Raw genomic sequence first — 8,464 nt, 5'->3', positions numbered from 1 at the left:
TTGACTCGTTCTACTATAGTTTTATTACATAAAAGGGACTCCAACATCTATGTGCGAGGTTTATGGGGAAGCTCCTTGTACATCTTTGGTAGGTTGAGGCACACCCTTTGTTCATCTATCACCTATTGGTGTCTCTTGATGGTTTTCTACTGTGCCTTCAACTGATCCTCCAGTCGGCGAATCTTTGCTATGGACTCATAGCCAAAGTGTACAATCACTTGGGTTGTTGGATCCATGCCCTGCGGGTCCATCATCGCCCATCCCAATTTTGGGTGTTGGTGAGGGAGGAATCGATATTGGTCATCCTTCATATCCTCGAATCGATGACCACGGAGGCCTATGCAAGCTTCAACGGCTGCATCTTCTATGCTATCCTCCATGGTGGCACAGTGAGCATGATGCGCATAGTTTGAATCCAGCTGATATGTGCCTTTCTGTTCATCCTTGATGGAGATGCACACCCTGGTCTTCCAATAGGTGTCTTCTAGAGGGTGCGTATGTTCATTGCAGACGTACTCCACAGCGACATCTCAATCACCGTAGTAGGTCTAGAGAATGCCCATGAGTCGGTGGTGCGAAACGAATGATTCACACCCTGGCTTATACCAAACCTTTGTCGTCCATCCTAGGGGAGGGATCGGCTCATCCTCTTCAACGACGTCTTCCTCATCATCATCGTCAGACAGTTGGACGACCTCGACTTCTTTGGGTTCCTCCTAGACTGGCTCAAGCGTAGGTACAGGTGTTGGCGAATCAAATTCTTGTTCCTGGGGTTCCTCCTCCTCAGGCTCCATGGACAAACCACAAGGCAGGTAGTACTCTCCGGTGCTAATGCGGGCAGTCTTACTAGCATGAGGCATCTACAGAATTATATTTAGTTAGATTAGAAGAAATAATTTTTATAATAGAGTAAGGCAAAAGAAGCATAGAACTTTAGCAAATAACAACGGTGAGATGGAAAGCATGAAATGAGTGAAGCAAAAGAAGCTAAAACGACCATTGCTAACTAGGCTTGCGTCCTATAGTCAACACAACTCTGATATAAATCTATCACACGCAATTTTAAGGATAAAATGGGATGCAAAATCTTATGTGCGCCCGGAGATCAGTCAGACACATAAGCCGACAAATTATGAATAGTATCATCACAAGTGTTTATTACATCACGAATAAGATAGAGTCTTCACATAAATGTAGCAGAAATAAGAAAAGATCTCTCATGGAAGCTCCACATCACAGGGACATCAACTGGTTGACCACAAGTCTAGTAATCTTCAGGGAAATCGTCATTACCATAGCCATCTGTTACCCATCCGGGATTTTTATCCAAATAATGAAAATAAACAAGCGTAATTACATGTCGTACTCAACAAGTGTAACATGGGGTTCATGAGGCTCAAAAGGCTTGACACAGGTTTAACAACATTCAGCTTTGAGTTGTCACAATTTTAGCTTAAGAGTAGCAACAAGTTATTTCAATTCCCAATGCTAAACACATGATCAATGTAAACATGAGTAATGAATAGCATAAACAGATAATTCTTAGTGTTCATCTATTCCATAAGGGTTCCAAGGCCGCTCGTGACCGTGAGCATGGCTGATATACCAGTTTTACACTCTGCAGAGCTTGTATACTTTCACTGTGAGTCATGATACCCATCTGCCCAAGTTTGTAACTCCCAAAACACTTCCAAGGTGAGAAGCCAGGGGTCACTATGAAGCCTTTCAAAGGTTCATCTAACAAGTTAGGGCCATTAGATTCACTTGACAAATAGATATAGGAACCCCCCTGTCGAATGGCACAATTTCATCGTGGCTATACACATAAGAGTAGAGGCTGTCCTATACCCGATTCAGCAAGCCATTCTTACGCCAATAAAGGTAACCACTAACAAGCTAGAAAAGGTCCTCATACTAAGCTAAAGCCAGAGCCATGTAGCCCTCACAGCTGTAATATAAGTCTCGGATGATCACTTACAGATAAGTCCTTACGGAGAGGAATCTGAAGCATTTAGAAAGTAGCTAAACACTCTAGCCCCATGTTTCCAAGTTGCTAAAAAGTCATATTTTAATGTTTATTGCATATATCATTAGTTAAGTTATAAGATCATGGTTTAATTGAGCACTAGGAAAGCTACCCAATGCATATCCCATAGGTGACAAGGTAAAAGTTCAATTCTAGGGAATCCCTATCAAGTCGACACATGCAATATGAATTTAATGTATTAAAGTGAATAGAAAACAAGGATGATCCCATGCTATACTTGCCTTGAGCAAAGTACTCCTGCTGATCCGGCACGTCAAAGTAATACTCTTGGTCACCCACGAACTGCTCATCGTCTATACTCGATATTCATAGCAACAAGCATCCAGAAGCAATCATGCATAGCAAACAAAAGCTATATATTAGAACAGTACACCAACAGCATAAAATCAAGATGAAGAGTTTGAAAAACGAATCTATGTCTCGCTACGAACACACAGACACGAAGATCACAAAAACCAGAGCTAAAACGAAGAAGTTATGAATTAAACAAGTTTTTCTTTAGTAAAATAATAGATTAAATCTAACCTCAAATTTTAAATGTTGAAAACATGTTCAACAGTAGTAAGAACATGTAGAATACTTAATTATGAACCTAACGCAACTTGAATGGACCAAATCGGAGTTAAAACGAAGAAGTTATGGCCTAAACAAATCTAGTGGCAAAACTGTAAATAACTGAAAACGTATTTTAGATCTAACCGAACCAAAGTACGCTTTCAAAAGAAGAAAACAAAATCTAGAAAAACGCTTTGGACTACGGGTTAAGCCTCAAATAATTATAAGGAGGTTTTTGCAAAACTCGTAGCGAAGGGGTATCATCCATCCACGACCGCTGGATTAGATCTAGACGGCCGAGATTCGTTCAGGCGAGTGAGAGGCGACGGCGGCCGGCCAGACAGGATGAGCGCGGCGGCGCCATGACCGGTGAGGCAATGAGCTCGCTGGAGACAATGGTTTAGGGCCTACGGTGCTCGTTTTTTTGAATGGGAAGGTCCAGGAGAGAGAGGAGAGGTTGGAGAACTCACCGAAACCAAAAGGAATGGGCGGGGAACAACGAAGGGTGCCGCGACGCTCGACGAAACAGCGACGGCTTTCCAAGCTTACGGCGGTGCTAGGGTTGGCAGACTCGGCTCGAGCGGGGCGGCGCTTGCTTGGGGGTTTGGATAGAGAGGTGGCTCGGGCAGTATTTATGAGGGCCAACGTCTTGGGAGGCACGACACAGGGCTCGTGGCGGAGCCGGACACGGGTGATGTCGGCGTGGTGGTGTCTAAGGTGGACACGACACGAGGAAGAGGATAACCCTGATGGGTGGGCCTGGTGCATCAGCGGGGCGGAGAGAGGATGCGCGGCGCAGGCGTCTGGCTGTGCCGGGCGCGCGCTGTTGGGCCATGCGGAAGGAGTGGGGCGCGGGAGGGAGTGAGGCGACCAGCGCTGGAAACGGGCCGAAGGAGATAGGCTGGCGTGGAGGAGAAGCAGGCCAGTAGGCCGAAAACGGGGAAAGGAGAAAGGAGGAAGGGAAATTCGTTTATTTCCTTTTCTAATTTTCCAAAGCAAATCCAAATACAAATTCAAAGCAATTTGAAATTTGATTTCAAATCACACCACTCAAAAATTATTATGCAGCGGCATGAATGCACATACATGATTGTGACCTTATATTTGATTTTATTTTTATAAAAAATATTATTTTCCAAAATTCAAATGCCCACAAAAATGCATAATAAATCAATTTATCCTATTTCAAAATTATTGCAAATTTTAGGGTGTTACACCTTTTCACCATGAGAAGAAACAAAAGTTACTGCAATTTGTTATTGTTAGTTGAAAAATAGATTTTGCAGCCCTTTTCACCTTGCGACATATTTCTGCCGATGTGTGAAATGCTTGCATGGAGCCGCTTGAGAGAATGGGAATGGGAGCGGGCGGCGCCATTACTAGATATCACGGTGCTAGTGCGAGTGCTAGCAAACGTCTCTGTTAGGGTGGGTGGGCAGTTGCTTCCTTCCTTCAATTCGCACCATCACCCGCTTGATTTCCCATTTGTCCCCTCTTCCTCCTTTCTCCGTCTTGCCCCGGCCCCATGCATGCATGATGCATCTGTCCTAGAATATGTCGCTAGTATATTACAAGAAATACCAGAATTCCAGGGCATAGGATCCCTTCTCTGTTGTCACCGTATAAACTATCAGCACAAGATGAACCAACATTTCTCCATCCATCCTTCCTTCCTGATGAGGAGATCTAAAAGAGACACAAAGGTGGTACGTATTGTACATGTTGCACGGATTTCTAGCTAAACAGGGCATAAAGGTCCTTGGAAAGTGGCTATTTATTTTGTTAGGAAAACGAAGAATGTGGCCATTTTGTATAATGGTATATGTTCATGTACCATCAAGAGGAGAAGCATCTTATTGCCACAATACAAAGAAAATACGAGGGTGGGGGTGGGGGTGGGGGTGGGGGGGTGCAAAAACTTTGCGAATCGAGTGGCGCGCTTACTTGTATTGGTCTAGGGTGTGTTACGTTGTCGGATGAAGGTTGCATTGTATAACATGGCTACAGGGGATGCCGACTGAGTGGAACCATATTTTTTGAAAAGATAGTGTTTGGTGAAGTTGCATGAGCAGATGCAAAAAAAGATTGAGATGTTGTTTGGTTGCCTACATGAGCGAATGCAATCTGTTTGGCCCGTGAGACTGACGCATAGACCCTGCATCCACTGGATCTACCTCGGTAGTGAAGCTCAAATGGTCGTATGAGTGGATGCAACATCTGGGGATGCAAATGCAGAGTGGATGCAAGCAGCTACAGTGGAACCATACATCCAAACACACTTTATCCAAAGTTTATATGCATCCGCTCATGTAGTTTTCCGTTCAATCGTAAGTGATGTGCTGTAACACCCTCAGTGTTACACCCTAAACAAATTACTAAAACATGTCATGAGCATCATGTTTATGTGATAAAGCATGTGATAAAGTGTGTAGATCAATTTCTTGTAACCTAAAATGATCAATAAAAATGTTAAATGAAAAGCTACTCCATAATTCATGTATATCAAGTAGGGTTGAAAACCAATTTTTATTGAACAAAAATGCTATAGAACATATATGTGGCGCTTAAATAAAGTTTGGAATATGAACTTTGTAGATGACAATGAAATACTTGCTGTTGAAAAATAACCTTGCTAGCTAATATTTCTAATAGCCTAGAAATGCAACTTGGAATCAAGTTCAGCTCAAAGACTTAGAATATTTTCAAGTATGTTGACAGCTAGACAATGCCACGTTTGACAATTTATTTTGTGAAATCGAGTTAGGAGGTGGTGTCATGTTTTACCTCGGTTTGGTAGCCTCATATGCCATCTTGAGCATGGTGAGTTATTATAGGCGCTTTAAATTTCACGCAGAGCACGTTCTCGGGTCAGTTCACCGGGTGAGCGCGGTCACCACGCCTCGGGGGCGCGACATCGCCACGCCGGCTCCCTCTATGCGTACACGTGTGCTGTTGTACGTGGTCGGCTGCGACTACCCTATCTTGGCCGCCACTGGCCCTGTCGCGTGGAGCTGCTGCCACTGCTCACACGGTCGAGCAACACAGCCACCTACCTCGCCGCGCTGCCGCTCTGCCGACCCGCCTCGTGCCACGACGCAACCACTACCACTGTCGTCGCATCGTCATCATATCCACGCCTATCCGTTGTACCTTTGCCCTGCTGCTGGCCCGGTTAGATGTCGCGTGCACATGGTCAGCTTGCCGTCGCCATGCCATTTATGACACTACGACCGCGTGGACCATGCCAGTTGTGGACGTGCGCTCCTATTTGTAGCATCTGTGCGCACGCCTCCTCGATCACGCCAACTGTGTCCTGCCAAGGTAAGCCTGAGCTGAGCCCACCTATAGTGCCCCATCTCTCTCTCTCCCTCTGCTACCGTCGTCGAGCCGCGTCATCCAATTGGCCACCAAGTGATCACTTCCATTTAATTCAGCACGTCTGTGGCTTCACCATCAAGTTCTCTCACTGCCCGACCCCACCTAGCCATGAAGAAGGCACCGCCAAGCTCTAATTTGGTGTTTTTCCCGCCGTCGCGCCGATAAGGCCACGTCCGGCCGTGGATGAGGTCAGCCCTCCTACCGTCCCTCCCGAGCCAATTCACCTGCACCACTAGCTTCGCCTTGCCTCCCTCTCCACCTTGCGCACGCCAGTGGAACCGCTGCCGCCTCCCCATCACCGCTGATGCAACCGCACCACCATGGTGCGCCGCCGCATGGCTCGGTCACACATGGACACACCTCCTCCACCATCCTCCACCCCAACCGTCACCTCGGCTATGTCCACGGTAGTCTACTGATGCTTCCTCGCTAGCCAGTTAGGTTCTTAGGTGCTCTGGATCACCGGGGCAGCTGCGCCACCACCGCAGACGGCTGCGTGCTACCATAGTTGGCTCTAGCGAGTCCCACCGCCTCGTGTTGCCGCTTAGCGTAGCCGCTCGGATCGGGGATGGTGACCGACCCGATAGGTGGGCCGGCGCATGTCCCAGGTGACTGGTGCGACCGTGTTGTGTCGTCGTCCGCCGTGCCGCCGTGCACTGAGCCACCGGGGGTGCGCGAGTGAATTAGGGAAAGGAAGGGGGGTTAAGTGAGAAGATCTGAGAGAGGGGGAAATAGTGTTAGCACTTAGTTATGATTTGGGAGAAGTGCGAGGCCCTTTTTTAAAAGCCCCAATGCGCGCGGGACTCCCCCGCCGTGGGCCGCCTTGCATGGGCCATGCCAGCGGGCCACTGCATGCGCGCTATGTCGCATGGGCCGCGCGGGAAATTTCATTTTTCTTTTCCTAAGGAATTAGAAATAGTTTTCTAATTTAATTTTTGGGCCGATCTTTGGTAAATCATATAAAATCATGTATGTGTCCAAAAATTGTGAAACAAATTTGGTTAGGTTCCTAAAATTGTGCTCTATCTGTTAGTGTATTTAGTTCAAATATATACATGTTGATACCAGGAGCTATTAAATCATTTGAGAATGCTTTATATTATTAAATTAATCTTTGTTGGAATTTTTGTGGTAAATTGGTGATAGCTTTAGTCCTAGAATTTTTGTAGTAGCTTCATGGTATTATTATGTGCTCACTGTAATTTTTGTAGCCTTATAATAGACTAAGCATTAGAGTAGTTAAATGCTCTTTGTTTCAATATACATTAAATCACTAGTAGAAATAAAGATATATCCTTAATTTGCCAAGCTAAGGGTTTGTTAGTCATTAGAGCTAGCTTAGTAGCTTAGTATGCGTATTCTTATTTTAAGAGTTATTGTTGCCTAAATGCTAAGTGTTGCATCATCATTGCATGCATGTAGAGAACGAGTTGGTGAAGATAGTGACCGCATACGATCGCGAGTTCGAGGAGATCGTTGAGGAATACAAGCAGGAGGGCCCTCATGAGGGAGGAAGTCTTGGAGCCACCATCGACTGACTCGGCTAACACCACGCCTGCCCAAGGCAAGCCCCGGTGCATAACCCTTATTTTTTATAATCACTGAATATATATATATATGTGATGTGCTTTTACGTTACAGGAATTTTATGGAAACCGCATGCATATATATCTGTCCTATGAGTCTTACTAGTGCAAGTTTGAGTAGCTGCTATGCTTAGTTTTTTTGTAGCGTGAGTAACCTGCCGTTACTAACAATAGGTGATTATTATATTTACTCTGATGATAAAATAATGAAAGGAAAATGGAGACCGAGTAGGGATATGGTATGGGTATTGATGGGTGTGACGAGTTGTGTCCCGTGGCCATGGGGCTTAGCTTGGTTACATTATTTTCCTTGTCTATGTCGATTAAGGACCATCCATTGCTGTGGATGGTAGTCAGGTCACAGACTTATTATCTTGAGCACATACTTGCTTGTGAGAGCGGAAAGGCTCGTTATGCTCTTGTCGTGGGTTTTGGCTCTTTCTGGACCAACTGATTGGAGGCGGGGAAAGGTGGAGGTCTAAGCACCATATTGAGACTGGGTCTCAAGTGTGGGGGCTTGGAGTCCAAGTTTGGACGGGGACCTAGACCCCGTGACAGGAGTGGAATGGGTTGGTCTTGTTTTTGCCTAGGGTACAAACCAAGCGTGTGTTTTGGAGTACCCAGCTGGGATACATTGGTTCACGAATTGCCATTTTTGTGCGACGATATGACTTGGCTATGGTCTAGCACCGTAGTAAGAACTGGAATATGAAAGATGGTAAATTGGTTCTGATTGCTCAACCCTTGCTTGAAAGTAGAACATGTGCTTACCAAGAATGGTTACCTAATGAAGTTACCATGACTGCTAATTAAACTTGATCTTAAGGACATACTTCTAGTAATGCTTTTCGCTAACAAAAAGAAAACAGCAAACCTATATTGCCTATCAAACCCCTTG

This window comes from Miscanthus floridulus, chromosome 4 (genome assembly GCF_019320115.1).
Source record: "Miscanthus floridulus cultivar M001 chromosome 4, ASM1932011v1, whole genome shotgun sequence".
NCBI classification, from domain to species: Eukaryota; Viridiplantae; Streptophyta; class Magnoliopsida; order Poales; family Poaceae; genus Miscanthus; species Miscanthus floridulus.
Note: the sequence above shows the minus strand (reverse complement) of the source record.